The sequence below is a fragment of the Aristolochia californica genome, unplaced genomic scaffold, assembly GCF_029961685.1.
Source record: "Aristolochia californica isolate CCGP_79_NKW_82.1479 unplaced genomic scaffold, dmAriCali1.0.hap1 SCAF_9, whole genome shotgun sequence".
NCBI classification, from domain to species: domain Eukaryota; kingdom Viridiplantae; phylum Streptophyta; class Magnoliopsida; order Piperales; family Aristolochiaceae; genus Aristolochia; species Aristolochia californica.
The window spans coordinates 14928508-14944147 of NW_027182290.1; positions in this window are offsets into that span (position 1 = coordinate 14928508).

The window sequence follows — 15640 nt, forward strand, 5'->3', positions numbered from 1 at the left end:
ATGCGTGACGGGCCACATTTTTTTAAGGAATGACTTTTGGGTTGGGATTCAACACTCAGTTTAAAATTCCCTCTCCTCCCCTTTTCCCGACGATTGCAAAACCTGATATATAAAGACTAAAACGAGTTTTAAATCCCTATAAAATTACACAAACTTTTTGGAAATATCTCTCTCCATATTTGTGCATTGTGCATTTCCATTTTAGATGTGTACATTTTTCTTAAATCAAAACTTGAGTTTTCACTTTTTCCTTCATCTCGTAGACAAAAAACAGAATAGATGACAACGAAATGAAAATTTTAGACTCTGTGTATGGTGAAAATTTAAAGCAATAACAAACGTAAGTAAAGAAAATTTATTCACACACCACAAATGAAGAAAAAAGTTTTCTCATCCAAGTTTGGGAAATTCCACTAGTTCAACAACCCCAATAGGTTGGAATTTGATAAGAAAGAGATTTTTCTACACATGCTTTAAAAAATGGATATGCATGGCTCGAAACATGTTATAGTTGCAAATGACCCATGGATCCAAACCTTTCAAAAAGAATAAAAAACTTCTCATTAAATTCTCAACTGAACGTGCAGTGGGATATTTAACCGAGTCAAACAAGCCATTATTTTGCCCATTAACAAAAAGCTGACCTAGCGATCATTGATCATTGTAAACTGATTTATCATGCGTAACGGGCCACATTTTTTTAAGGAATGACTTTTGGGTTGGGATTCAACACTCAGTTTAAAATTCCCTCGCCTCCCCTTTTCCCGACGATTGCAAAACACTATATATAAAGACTAAAACGAGTTTTAAATCCCTATAAAATTACACAAACTTTTTGGAAATATCTCTCTCCATATTTGTGCATTGTGCATTTCCATTTTAGATGTGTACATTTTTCTTAAATCAAAACTTGGGTTTTCACTTTTTCCTTCATCTCGTAGACAAAAAACAGAATAGATAACAACGAAATGAAAATTTTAGACTCTGTGTATGGAGAAAATTTAAAGCAATAACAAACGTAAGTAATGAAAATTTATTCACACACCACAAATGAAGAAAAAATTTTCCTCATCCAAGTTTGGGAAATTCCACTAGTTCAGCAACCCCAATAGGTTGGAATTTGATAAGAAAGGGATTTTTCTACACATGCTATAAAAAATGGATATGCATGCTAGAAACATGTTAAAGTTGCAAATGACCCATGGATCCAAACCTTTCAAAAAGAATAAAAAACTTCTCATTAAATTCTCAAGTGAACGTGCGGTGGGATATTTAACCGAGTCAAACAAGCCATTATTTTGCCCATTAACGAAAAGCTGACCTAGCGATCATTGATCATTGTAAACTGATTTATCATGCGTGACGGGCCACATTTTTTTAAGGATTGACTTTTGGGTTGGGATTCAACACTCAGTTTAAAATTCCCTCGCCTCACCTTTTCCCGACGATTGTAAAACCTGATATATAAAGACTAAAATGAGTTTTAAATCCCTATAAAATTACACTAACTTTTTGGAAATATCTCTCTCCATATTTGTGCATTGTGCATTTCCATTTTAGATGTGTACATTTTTCTTAAATCAAAACTTGAGTTTTCACTTTTTCCTTCATCTCGTAGACAAAAAACAGAATAGATGACAACGAAATGAAAATTTTAGACTCTGTGTATGGAGAAAATTTAAAGCAATAACAAACGTAAGTAAAGAAAATTTATTCACACACCACAAATGAAGAAAAAAGTTTTCTCATCCAAGTTTGGGAAATTCCACTAGTTCAACAACCCCAGTAGGTTGGAATTTGATAAGAAAGAGATTTTTCTACACATGCTTTAAAAAATGGATATGCATGGCTCGAAACATGTTAAAGTTGCAAATGACCCATGGATCCAAACCTTTCAAAAAGAATAAAAAACTTCTCATTAAATTCTCAAGTGAACGTGCCGTGGGATATTTAACCGAGTCAAACAAGCCATTATTTTGCCCATTAACAAAAAGCTGACCTAGCGATCATTGATCATTGTAAACTGATTTATCATGCGTAACGGGCCACATTTTTTTAAGGAATGACTTTTGGGTTGGGATTCAACACTCAGTTTAAAATTCGCTCGCCTCCCCTTTTCCCGACGATTGCAAAACCTGATATATAAAGACTAAAAAGAGTTTTAAATCCCTAAAAATTACACAAACTATTTGGAAATATCTCTCTCCATATTTGTGCATTGTGCATTTCCATTTTAGATGTGTACATTTTTCTTAGATCAAAACTTGAGTTTTCACTTTTTCCTTCATCTCGTAGACAAAAAACAGAATAGATGACAACGAAATGAAAATTTTAGACTCTGTGTATGGAGAAAATTTAAAGCAATAACAAACGTAAGTAAAGAAAATTTATTCACACACCACAAATGAAGAAAAAAGTTTTCTCAACCAAGTTTGGGAAATTCCACTAGTTCAGCAACCCCAATAGGTTGGAATTTGACAAGAAAGGGATTTTTCTACACATGCTTTAAAAAATGGATATGCATGCTCGAAACATGTTAAAGTGGCAAATGACCCATGGATCCAAACCTTTCAAAAAGAATAAAAAACTTCTCATTAAATTCTCAAGTGAACGTGCGGTGGGATATTTAACCGAGTAATACAAGCCATTATTTTGCCCATTAACGAAAAGCTGACCTAGCGATCATTGATCATTGTAAACTGATTTATCATGCGTAACGGGCCACATTTTTTTAAGCAATGACTTTTGGGTTGGGATTCAAAACTCAGTTTAAAATTCCCTCGCCTCCCCTTTTCCCGACGATTGTAAAACCTGATATATAAATTCTAAAACGAGTTTTAAATCCCTAAAAATTACACAAACTTTTTGGAAATATCTCTCTCCATATTTGTGCATTGTGCATTTCCATTTTAGATGTGTACATTTTTCTTAAATCAAAACTTTAGTTTTCACTTTTGCCTTCATCTCGTAGACAAAAAACAGAATAGATGACAACGAAATGAAAATTTTAGACTCTGTGTATGGAGAAAATTTAAAGCAATAACAAACGTAAGTAATGAAAATTTATTCACACACCACAAATGAAGAAAAAAATTTCCTCATCCAAGTTTGGGAAATTCCGCTAGTTCAGCAACACCAATAGGTTGGAATTTGATAAGAAAGGGATTTTTCTACACATGCTTTAAAAAATGGATATGCATGCTCGAAACATGTTAAAGTTGCAAATGACCCATGGATCCAAACCTTTCAAAAAGAATAAAAAACTTCTCATTAAATTCTCAAGTGAACGTGCGGTGGGATATTTAACCGAGTCAAACAAGCCATTATTTTGCCCATTAACGAAAAGCTGACCTAGCGATCATTGATCATTGTAAACTGATTTATCATGCGTGACGGGCCACATTTTTTTAAGGATTGACTTTTGGGTTGGGATTCAACACTCAGTTTAAAATTCCCTCGCCTCCCCTTTTCCCGACGATTGTAAAACCTGATATATAAAGACTAAAAGGAGTTTTAAATCCCTATAAAATTACACAAACTTTTTGGAAATATCTCTCTCCATATTTGTGCATTGTGCATTTCCATTTTAGATGTGTACATTTTTCTTAAATCAAAACTTGAGTTTTCACTTTTTCCTTCATCTCGTAGACAAAAAACAGAATAGATGACAACGAAATGAAAATTTTAGACTCTGTGTATGGTGAAAATTTAAAGCAATAACAAACGTAAGTAAAGAAAATTTATTCACACACCACAAATGAAGAAAAAAGTTTTCTCATCCAAGTTTGGGAAATTCCACTAGTTCAACAACCCCAGTAGGTTGGAATTTGATAAGAAAGAGAATTTTCTACACATGCTTTAAAAAATGGATATGCATGGCTCGAAACATGTTAAAGTTTCAAATTACCCATGGATCCAAACCTTTCAAAAAGAATAAAAAACTTCTCATTAAATTCTCAAGTGAATGTGCCGTGGGATATTTAACCGAGTCAAACAAGCCATTATTTTGCCCATTAACAAAAAGCTGACCTAGCGATCATTGATCATTGTAAACTGATTTATCATGCGTAACGGGCCACATTTTTTTAAGGAATGACTTTTGGGTTGGGATTCAACACTCAGTTTAAAATTCCCTCGCCTCCCCTTTTCCCGACGATTGCAAAACACTATATATAAAGACTAAAACGAGTTTTAAATCCCTAAAAATTACACAAACTTTTTGGAAATATCTCTCTCCATATTTGTGCATTGTGCATTTCCATTTTAGATGTGTACATTTTTCTTAAATCAAAACTTGGGTTTTCACTTTTTCCTTCATCTCGTAGACAAAAAACAGAATAGATGACAACGAAATGAAAATTTTAGACTCTGTGTATGGAGAAAATTTAAAGCAATAACAAACGTAAGTAAATAAAATTTAATCACACACCACAAATGAAGAAAAAAGTTTTCTTATCCAAGTGTGGGAAATTCCACTAGTTCAACAACCCCAATAGGTTGGAATTTGATAAGAAAGAGATTTTTCTACACATGCTTTAAAAAATGGATATGCATGCTCGAAACATTTTAAAGTTGAAAATGAACCATGGATCCAAACCTTTCAAAAAGAATAAAAGACTTCTCATTAAATTCTAAAGTGAACGTGCGGTGGGATATTTAACCGAGTCAAACAAGCCATTATTTTGCCCATTAACGAAAAGTTGACCTAGCGATCATTGATCATTGTAAACTGATTTATCATGCGTGACGGGCCACATTTTTTTAAGGAATGACTTTTGGGTTGGGATTCAACACTCAGTTTAAAATTCCCTCTCCTCCCCTTTTCCCGACGATTGCAAAACCTGATATATAAAGACTAAAACGAGTTTTAAATCCCTATAAAATTACACAAACTTTTTGGAAATATCTCTCTCCATATTTGTGCATTGTGCATTTCCATTTTAGATGTGTTCATTTTTCTTAAATCAAAACTTGAGTTTTCACTTTTTCCTTCATCTCGTAGACAAAAAACAGAATAGATGACAACGAAATGAAAATTTTAGACTCTGTGTATGGAGAAAATTTAAAGCAATAACAAACGTAAGTAAAGAAAATTTATTCACACACCACAAATGAAGAAAAAAGTTTTCTCAACCAAGTTTGGGAAATTCCACTAGTTCAGCAACCCCAATAGGTTGGAATTTGACAAGAAAGGGATTTTTCTACACATGCTTTAAAAAATGGATATGCATGCTCGAAACATGTTAAAGTGGCAAATGACCCATGGATCCAAACCTTTCAAAAAGAATAAAAAACTTCTCATTAAATTCTCAAGTGAACGTGCGGTGGGATATTTAACCGAGTAATACAAGCCATTATTTTGCCCATTAACGAAAAGCTGACCTAGCGATCATTGATCATTGTAAACTGATTTATCATGCGTAACGGGCCACATTTTTTTAAGCAATGACTTTTGGGTTGGGATTCAAAACTCAGTTTAAAATTCCCTCGCCTCCCCTTTTCCCGACGATTGTAAAACCTGATATATAAATTCTAAAACGAGTTTTAAATCCCTAAAAATTACACAAACTTTTTGGAAATATCTCTCTCCATATTTGTGCATTGTGCATTTCCATTTTAGATGTGTACATTTTTCTTAAATCAAAACTTTAGTTTTCACTTTTGCCTTCATCTCGTAGACAAAAAACAGAATAGATGACAACGAAATGAAAATTTTAGACTCTGTGTATGGAGAAAATTTAAAGCAATAACAAACGTAAGTAATGAAAATTTATTCACACACCACAAATGAAGAAAAAAATTTCCTCATCCAAGTTTGGGAAATTCCGCTAGTTCAGCAACACCAATAGGTTGGAATTTGATAAGAAAGGGATTTTTCTACACATGCTTTAAAAAATGGATATGCATGCTCGAAACATGTTAAAGTTGCAAATGACCCATGGATCCAAACCTTTCAAAAAGAATAAAAAACTTCTCATTAAATTCTCAAGTGAACGTGCGGTGGGATATTTAACCGAGTCAAACAAGCCATTATTTTGCCCATTAACGAAAAGCTGACCTAGCGATCATTGATCATTGTAAACTGATTTATCATGCGTGACGGGCCACATTTTTTTAAGGATTGACTTTTGGGTTGGGATTCAACACTCAGTTTAAAATTCCCTCGCCTCCCCTTTTCCCGACGATTGTAAAACCTGATATATAAAGACTAAAAGGAGTTTTAAATCCCTATAAAATTACACAAACTTTTTGGAAATATCTCTCTCCATATTTGTGCATTGTGCATTTCCATTTTAGATGTGTACATTTTTCTTAAATCAAAACTTGAGTTTTCACTTTTTCCTTCATCTCGTAGACAAAAAACAGAATAGATGACAACGAAATGAAAATTTTAGACTCTGTGTATGGTGAAAATTTAAAGCAATAACAAACGTAAGTAAAGAAAATTTATTCACACACCACAAATGAAGAAAAAAGTTTTCTCATCCAAGTTTGGGAAATTCCACTAGTTCAACAACCCCAGTAGGTTGGAATTTGATAAGAAAGAGAATTTTCTACACATGCTTTAAAAAATGGATATGCATGGCTCGAAACATGTTAAAGTTTCAAATTACCCATGGATCCAAACCTTTCAAAAAGAATAAAAAACTTCTCATTAAATTCTCAAGTGAATGTGCCGTGGGATATTTAACCGAGTCAAACAAGCCATTATTTTGCCCATTAACAAAAAGCTGACCTAGCGATCATTGATCATTGTAAACTGATTTATCATGCGTAACGGGCCACATTTTTTTAAGGAATGACTTTTGGGTTGGGATTCAACACTCAGTTTAAAATTCCCTCGCCTCCCCTTTTCCCGACGATTGCAAAACACTATATATAAAGACTAAAACGAGTTTTAAATCCCTAAAAATTACACAAACTTTTTGGAAATATCTCTCTCCATATTTGTGCATTGTGCATTTCCATTTTAGATGTGTACATTTTTCTTAAATCAAAACTTGGGTTTTCACTTTTTCCTTCATCTCGTAGACAAAAAACAGAATAGATGACAACGAAATGAAAATTTTAGACTCTGTGTATGGAGAAAATTTAAAGCAATAACAAACGTAAGTAAATAAAATTTAATCACACACCACAAATGAAGAAAAAAGTTTTCTTATCCAAGTGTGGGAAATTCCACTAGTTCAACAACCCCAATAGGTTGGAATTTGATAAGAAAGAGATTTTTCTACACATGCTTTAAAAAATGGATATGCATGCTCGAAACATTTTAAAGTTGAAAATGAACCATGGATCCAAACCTTTCAAAAAGAATAAAAGACTTCTCATTAAATTCTAAAGTGAACGTGCGGTGGGATATTTAACCGAGTCAAACAAGCCATTATTTTGCCCATTAACGAAAAGTTGACCTAGCGATCATTGATCATTGTAAACTGATTTATCATGCGTGACGGGCCACATTTTTTTAAGGAATGACTTTTGGGTTGGGATTCAACACTCAGTTTAAAATTCCCTCTCCTCCCCTTTTCCCGACGATTGCAAAACCTGATATATAAAGACTAAAACGAGTTTTAAATCCCTATAAAATTACACAAACTTTTTGGAAATATCTCTCTCCATATTTGTGCATTGTGCATTTCCATTTTAGATGTGTTCATTTTTCTTAAATCAAAACTTGAGTTTTCACTTTTTCCTTCATCTCGTAGACAAAAAACAGAATAGATGACAACGAAATGAAAATTTTAGACTCTGTGTATGGAGAAAATTTAAAGCAATAACAAACGTAAGTAAAGAAAATTTATTCACACACCACAAATGAAGAAAAAAGTTTCCTCATCCAAGTTTGGGAAATTCCACTAGTTCAGCAACCCCAATAGGTTGGAATTTGATAAGAAAGGGATTTTTCTACACATGCTTTAAAAAATGGATATGCATGCTCGAAACATGTTAAAGTTGCAAATGACCCATGGATCCAAACCTTTCAAAAAGAATAAAAAACTTCTCATTAAATTCTCAAGTGAACGTGCGGTGGGATATTTAACCGAGTAATACAAGCCATTATTTTGCCCATTAACGAAAAGCTGACCTAGCGATCATTGATCATTGTAAACTGATTTATCATGCGTAACGGGCCACATTTTTTTAAGCAATGACTTTTGGGTTGGGATTCAAAACTCAGTTTAAAATTCCCTCGCCTCCCCTTTTCCCGACGATTGTAAAACCTGATATATAAATTCTAAAACGAGTTTTAAATCCCTAAAAATTACACAAACTTTTTGGAAATATCTCTCTCCATATTTGTGCATTGTGCATTTCCATTTTAGATGTGTACATTTTTCTTAAATCAAAACTTTAGTTTTCACTTTTTCCTTCATCTCGTAGACAAAAAACAGAATAGATGACAACGAAATGAAAATTTTAGACTCTGTGTATGGAGAAAATTTAAAGCAATAACAAACGTAAGTAATGAAAATTTATTCACACACCACAAATGAAGAAAAAATTTTCCTCATCCAAGTTTGGGAAATTCCACTAGTTCAGCAACACAAATAGGTTGGAATTTGATAAGAAAGGGATTTTTCTACACATGCTTTAAAAAATGGATATGCATGCTCGAAACATGTTAAAGTTGCAAATGACCCATGGATCCAAACCTTTCAAAAAGAATAAAAAACTTCTCATTAAATTCTCAAGTGAACGTGCGGTGGGATATTTAACCGAGTCAAACAAGCCATTATTTTGCCCATTAACGAAAAGCTGACCTAGCGATCATTGATCATTGTAAACTGATTTATCATGCGTGACGGGCCACATTTTTTTAAGGATTGACTTTTGGGTTGGGATTCAACACTCAGTTTAAAATTCCCTCGCCTCCCCTTTTCCCGACGATTGTAAAACCTGATATATAAAGACTAAAAGGAGTTTTAAATCCCTATAAAATTACACAAACTTTTTGGAAATATCTCTCTCCATATTTGTGCATTGTGCATTTCCATTTTAGATGTGTACATTTTTCTTAAATCAAAACTTGAGTTTTCACTTTTTCCTTCATCTCGTAGACAAAAAACAGAATAGATGACAACGAAATGAAAATTTTAGACTCTGTGTATGGTGAAAATTTAAAGCAATAACAAACGTAAGTAAAGAAAATTTATTCACACACCACAAATGAAGAAAAAAGTTTTCTCATCCAAGTTTGGGAAATTCCACTAGTTCAACAACCCCAGTAGGTTGGAATTTGATAAGAAAGAGAATTTTCTACACATGCTTTAAAAAATGGATATGCATGGCTCGAAACATGTTAAAGTTTCAAATTACCCATGGATCCAAACCTTTCAAAAAGAATAAAAAACTTCTCATTAAATTCTCAAGTGAATGTGCCGTGGGATATTTAACCGAGTCAAACAAGCCATTATTTTGCCCATTAACAAAAAGCTGACCTAGCGATCATTGATCATTGTAAACTGATTTATCATGCGTAACGGGCCACATTTTTTTAAGGAATGACTTTTGGGTTGGGATTCAACACTCAGTTTAAAATTCCCTCGCCTCCCCTTTTCCCGACGATTGCAAAACACTATATATAAAGACTAAAACGAGTTTTAAATCCCTAAAAATTACACAAACTTTTTGGAAATATCTCTCTCCATATTTGTGCATTGTGCATTTCCATTTTAGATGTGTACATTTTTCTTAAATCAAAACTTGGGTTTTCACTTTTTCCTTCATCTCGTAGACAAAAAACAGAATAGATGACAACGAAATGAAAATTTTAGACTCTGTGTATGGAGAAAATTTAAAGCAATAACAAACGTAAGTAAATAAAATTTAATCACACACCACAAATGAAGAAAAAAGTTTTCTTATCCAAGTGTGGGAAATTCCACTAGTTCAACAACCCCAATAGGTTGGAATTTGATAAGAAAGAGATTTTTCTACACATGCTTTAAAAAATGGATATGCATGCTCGAAACATTTTAAAGTTGAAAATGAACCATGGATCCAAACCTTTCAAAAAGAATAAAAGACTTCTCATTAAATTCTAAAGTGAACGTGCGGTGGGATATTTAACCGAGTCAAACAAGCCATTATTTTGCCCATTAACGAAAAGTTGACCTAGCGATCATTGATCATTGTAAACTGATTTATCATGCGTGACGGGCCACATTTTTTTAAGGAATGACTTTTGGGTTGGGATTCAACACTCAGTTTAAAATTCCCTCTCCTCCCCTTTTCCCGACGATTGCAAAACCTGATATATAAAGACTAAAACGAGTTTTAAATCCCTATAAAATTACACAAACTTTTTGGAAATATCTCTCTCCATATTTGTGCATTGTGCATTTCCATTTTAGATGTGTTCATTTTTCTTAAATCAAAACTTGAGTTTTCACTTTTTCCTTCATCTCGTAGACAAAAAACAGAATAGATGACAACGAAATGAAAATTTTAGACTCTGTGTATGGAGAAAATTTAAAGCAATAACAAACGTAAGTAAAGAAAATTTATTCACACACCACAAATGAAGAAAAAAGTTTCCTCATCCAAGTTTGGGAAATTCCACTAGTTCAGCAACCCCAATAGGTTGGAATTTGATAAGAAAGGGATTTTTCTACACATGCTTTAAAAAATGGATATGCATGCTCGAAACATGTTAAAGTTGCAAATGACCCATGGATCCAAACCTTTCAAAAAGAATAAAAAACTTCTCATTAAATTCTCAAGTGAACGTGCGGTGGGATATTTAACCGAGTAATACAAGCCATTATTTTGCCCATTAACGAAAAGCTGACCTAGCGATCATTGATCATTGTAAACTGATTTATCATGCGTAACGGGCCACATTTTTTTAAGCAATGACTTTTGGGTTGGGATTCAAAACTCAGTTTAAAATTCCCTCGCCTCCCCTTTTCCCGACGATTGTAAAACCTGATATATAAATTCTAAAACGAGTTTTAAATCCCTAAAAATTACACAAACTTTTTGGAAATATCTCTCTCCATATTTGTGCATTGTGCATTTCCATTTTAGATGTGTACATTTTTCTTAAATCAAAACTTTAGTTTTCACTTTTTCCTTCATCTCGTAGACAAAAAACAGAATAGATGACAACGAAATGAAAATTTTAGACTCTGTGTATGGAGAAAATTTAAAGCAATAACAAACGTAAGTAATGAAAATTTATTCACACACCACAAATGAAGAAAAAATTTTCCTCATCCAAGTTTGGGAAATTCCACTAGTTCAGCAACACAAATAGGTTGGAATTTGATAAGAAAGGGATTTTTCTACACATGCTTTAAAAAATGGATATGCATGCTCGAAACATGTTAAAGTTGCAAATGACCCATGGATCCAAACCTTTCAAAAAGAATAAAAAACTTCTCATTAAATTCTCAAGTGAACGTGCGGTGGGATATTTAACCGAGTCAAACAAGCCATTATTTTGCCCATTAACGAAAAGCTGACCTAGCGATCATTGATCATTGTAAACTGATTTATCATGCGTGACGGGCCACATTTTTTTAAGGATTGACTTTTGGGTTGGGATTCAACACTCAGTTTAAAATTCCCTCGCCTCCCCTTTTCCCGACGATTGTAAAACCTGATATATAAAGACTAAAAGGAGTTTTAAATCCCTATAAAATTACACAAACTTTTTGGAAATATCTCTCTCCATATTTGTGCATTGTGCATTTCCATTTTAGATGTGTACATTTTTCTTAAATCAAAACTTGAGTTTTCACTTTTTCCTTCATCTCGTAGACAAAAAACAGAATAGATGACAACGAAATGAAAATTTTAGACTCTGTGTACGGTGAAAATTTAAAGCAATAACAAACGTAAGTAAAGAAAATTTATTCACACACCACAAATGAAGAAAAAAGTTTTCTCATCCAAGTTTGGGAAATTCCACTAGTTCAACAACCCCAGTAGGTTGGAATTTGATAAGAAAGAGAATTTTCTACACATGCTTTAAAAAATGGATATGCATGGCTCGAAACATGTTAAAGTTTCAAATGACCCATGGATCCAAACCTTTCAAAAAGAATAAAAAACTTCTCATTAAATTCTCAAGTGAATGTGCCGTGGGATATTTAACCGAGTCAAACAAGCCATTATTTTGCCCATTAACAAAAAGCTGACCTAGCGATCATTGATCATTGTAAACTGATTTATCATGCGTAACGGGCCACATTTTTTTAAGGAATGACTTTTGGGTTGGGATTCAACACTCAGTTTAAAATTCCCTCGCCTCCCCTTTTCCCGACGATTGCAAAACACTATATATAAAGACTAAAACGAGTTTTAAATCCCTAAAAATTACACAAACTTTTTGGAAATATCTCTCTCCATATTTGTGCATTGTGCATTTCCATTTTAGATGTGTACATTTTTCTTAAATCAAAACTTGGGTTTTCACTTTTTCCTTCATCTCGTAGACAAAAAACAGAATAGATGACAACGAAATGAAAATTTTAGACTCTGTGTATGGAGAAAATTTAAAGCAATAACAAACGTAAGTAAATAAAATTTAATCACACACCACAAATGAAGAAAAAAGTTTTCTTATCCAAGTGTGGGAAATTCCACTAGTTCAACAACCCCAATAGGTTGGAATTTGATAAGAAAGAGATTTTTCTACACATGCTTTAAAAAATGGATATGCATGCTCGAAACATTTTAAAGTTGAAAATGAACCATGGATCCAAACCTTTCAAAAAGAATAAAAGACTTCTCATTAAATTCTAAAGTGAACGTGCGGTGGGATATTTAACCGAGTCAAACAAGCCATTATTTTGCCCATTAACGAAAAGTTGACCTAGCGATCATTGATCATTGTAAACTGATTTATCATGCGTGACGGGCCACATTTTTTTAAGGAATGACTTTTGGGTTGGGATTCAACACTCAGTTTAAAATTCCCTCTCCTCCCCTTTTCCCGACGATTGCAAAACCTGATATATAAAGACTAAAACGAGTTTTAAATCCCTATAAAATTACACAAACTTTTTGGAAATATCTCTCTCCATATTTGTGCATTGTGCATTTCCATTTTAGATGTGTTCATTTTTCTTAAATCAAAACTTGAGTTTTCACTTTTTCCTTCATCTCGTAGACAAAAAACAGAATAGATGACAACGAAATGAAAATTTTAGACTCTGTGTATGGAGAAAATTTAAAGCAATAACAAACGTAAGTAAAGAAAATTTATTCACACACCACAAATGAAGAAAAAAGTTTCCTCATCCAAGTTTGGGAAATTCCACTAGTTCAGCAACCCCAATAGGTTGGAATTTGATAAGAAAGGGATTTTTCTACACATGCTTTAAAAAATGGATATGCATGCTCGAAACATGTTAAAGTTGCAAATGACCCATGGATCCAAACCTTTCAAAAAGAATAAAAAACTTCTCATTAAATTCTCAAGTGAACGTGCGGTGGGATATTTAACCGAGTAATACAAGCCATTATTTTGCCCATTAACGAAAAGCTGACCTAGCGATCATTGATCATTGTAAACTGATTTATCATGCGTAACGGGCCACATTTTTTTAAGCAATGACTTTTGGGTTGGGATTCAAAACTCAGTTTAAAATTCTCTCGCCTCCCCTTTTCCCGACGATTGTAAAACCTGATATATAAATTCTAAAACGAGTTTTAAATCCCTAAAAATTACACAAACTTTTTGGAAATATCTCTCTCCATATTTGTGCATTGTGCATTTCCATTTTAGATGTGTACATTTTTCTTAAATCAAAACTTTAGTTTTCACTTTTTCCTTCATCTCGTAGACAAAAAACAGAATAGATGACAACGAAATGAAAATTTTAGACTCTGTGTATGGAGAAAATTTAAAGCAATAACAAACGTAAGTAATGAAAATTTATTCACACACCACAAATGAAGAAAAAATTTTCCTCATCCAAGTTTGGGAAATTCCACTAGTTCAGCAACACCAATAGGTTGGAATTTGATAAGAAAGGGATTTTTCTACACATGCTTTAAAAAATGGATATGCATGCTCGAAACATGTTAAAGTTGCAAATGACCCATGGATCCAAACCTTTCAAAAAGAATAAAAAACTTCTCATTAAATTCTCAAGTGAACGTGCGGTGGGATATTTAACCGAGTCAAACAAGCCATTATTTTGCCCATTAACGAAAAGCTGACCTAGCGATCATTGATCATTGTAAACTGATTTATCATGCGTGACGGGCCACATTTTTTTAAGGATTGACTTTTGGGTTGGGATTCAACACTCAGTTTAAAATTCCCTCGCCTCCCCTTTTCCCGACGATTGTAAAACCTGATATATAAAGACTAAAAGGAGTTTTAAATCCCTATAAAATTACACAAACTTTTTGGAAATATCTCTCTCCATATTTGTGCATTGTGCATTTCCATTTTAGATGTGTACATTTTTCTTAAATCAAAACTTGAGTTTTCACTTTTTCCTTCATCTCGTAGACAAAAAACAGAATAGATGACAACGAAATGAAAATTTTAGACTCTGTGTATGGTGAAAATTTAAAGCAATAACAAACGTAAGTAAAGAAAATTTATTCACACACCACAAATGAAGAAAAAAGTTTTCTCATCCAAGTTTAGGAAATTCCACTAGTTCAACAACCCCAGTAGGTTGGAATTTGATAAGAAAGAGATTTTTCTACACATGCTTTAAAAAATGGATATGCATGCTCGAAACATGTTAAAGTTGCAAATGACCCATGGATCCAAACCTTTCAAAAAGAATAAAAAACTTCTCATTAAATTCTCAAGTGAACGTGCGGTGGGATATTTAACCGAGTCAAACAAGCCATTATTTTGCCCATTAACGAAAAGCTGACCTAGCGATCATTGATCATTGTAAACTGATTTATCATGCGTAACGGGCCACATTTTTTTAAGGAATGACTTTTGGGTTGGGATTCAACACTCAGTTTAAAATTCCCTCGCCTCCCCTTTTCCCGACGATTGCAAAACACTATATATAAAGACTAAAACGAGTTTTAAATCCCTAAAAATTACACAAACTTTTTGGAAATATCTCTCTCCATATTTGTGCATTGTGCATTTCCATTTTAGATGTGTACATTTTTCTTAAATCAAAACTTGGGTTTTCACTTTTTCCTTCATCTCGTAGACAAAAAACAGAATAGATGACAACGAAATGAAAATTTTAGACTCTGTGTATGGAGAAAATTTAAAGCAATAACAAACGTAAGTAAATAAAATTTAATCACACACCACAAATGAAGAAAAAAGTTTTCTTATCCAAGTGTGGGAAATTCCACTAGTTCAACAACCCCAATAGGTTGGAATTTGATAAGAAAGAGATTTTTCTACACAAAAAATGGATATGCATGCTCGAAACATTTTAAAGTTGAAAATGAACCATGGATCCAAACCTTTCAAAAAGAATAAAAGACTTCTCATTAAATTCTAAAGTGAACGTGCGGTGGGATATTTAACCGAGTCAAACAAGCCATTATTTTGCCCATTAACGAAAAGTTGACCTAGCGATCATTGATCATTGTAAACTGATTTATCATGCGTGACGGGCCACATTTTTTTAAGGAATGACTTTTGGGTTGGGATTCAACACTCAGTTTAAAATTCCCTCTCCTCCCC